Here is a 1,094-nt window from a genome sequence, read left to right on the forward strand (position 1 = left end):
TTGCTGACGAAAGAAAAACGCATAAACTGACACTAATAAAACGAAGTGAAAACAAACAAAAAAAAAATAAAACAGCTGTGAAGGAAATTATCTAAGAAACTCTCTATACTGCACGGATTTACATTTTATAAAGGCAAAGATGACTTACTAAGAAACAGAGAGGACATTTGGATCAACCTTTCACTGAGTCAGATGCTCCAAAAACGATTGCAGAATTTATTAGTAAAACCTAGTTTCTTCTTATGGAGTGTCYCAATAAGTTCAGTTAAATGTATTAAACTTTAACGGCGAAATTAATGAGAGTCTTAGAGTGGATTCAGTTTTCATGTCATTACATGACGCAGATCCTGCAGCAAAGACAATAAAAAAACAAAAGCGATTTCTAAAAGTCAAAAACATGCAACAAGTTGCAGTTTAAAAAATAAATCATTTCTGCTCCTGTTTAATTGCTGTTGCTGTTATTCTGTCGTGACAGAAAACAAGAGAAAATGCTTTCTGCTGTCTGAGGCTGGATGATGCATCCATGCACCAGCAGAGGAGCCGAAGCGGCTGCAGCATCCGCTGGAAAAAATAAAAAAATAAAATCTCTGCGACACAAATGAATCATCAGACATTCAGCTCAGGTTTGAAACCATGATAGAAAAAAAAAAAACAAAAAAGCACAACAACAAATAGAAGATATTGTCGATTATTAATCTAAACAAGCTGCTCGCATAAGACAAAATGAAGCATCAAACAGCTGAGACTCACCGAGATGCTCCTGCACGGTAAAGAGCTGCGACTCTCCTACCAAAAGCTCAGCGGGGTCTGGACAGATTACTGGGTGAAGCGGCGCTCAAATAGCCGTTGTCACATCGGGGATTATTGCATCCCCGTGGACAGAACGCGGAAGGGGCGGGGCTTCTCATTCAGACAGGATCACCTGGCTGCAGCCGCATCATTCATCAGCCTGCAGCAAATGGACAATAATAATAATAATAATAATAATAATAATAATAATAATAATAATAATAATAATAATAATAATAATAAACGTTACGATTTTACACAAATAGCTTTATTGTTAAATAGAGTACAAAGCGACACTGGTCGTT

The 1,094-nt window shown here is 37.1% G+C and overlaps 1 protein-coding gene across 1 annotated transcript in view; it reads right to left on the minus strand.

Annotated features, from left to right (window-relative positions):
* camk1gb (calcium/calmodulin-dependent protein kinase IGb) overlaps positions 1 to 894 on the minus strand; it is an 11,161-nt gene extending 10,267 nt beyond the window's left edge. The window contains exon 1 of the mRNA XM_008414577.2: positions 751 to 894. The gene's annotated coding sequence lies outside the window, so the exon portion shown is untranslated. The remainder of the gene's footprint in view (positions 1 to 750) is intronic.
* Positions 895 to 1,094: the final 200 nt, after the last annotated feature.

This window comes from Poecilia reticulata, linkage group LG7 (assembly GCF_000633615.1).
Source record: "Poecilia reticulata strain Guanapo linkage group LG7, Guppy_female_1.0+MT, whole genome shotgun sequence".
In the NCBI taxonomy this organism is placed as follows: domain Eukaryota; kingdom Metazoa; phylum Chordata; class Actinopteri; order Cyprinodontiformes; family Poeciliidae; genus Poecilia; species Poecilia reticulata.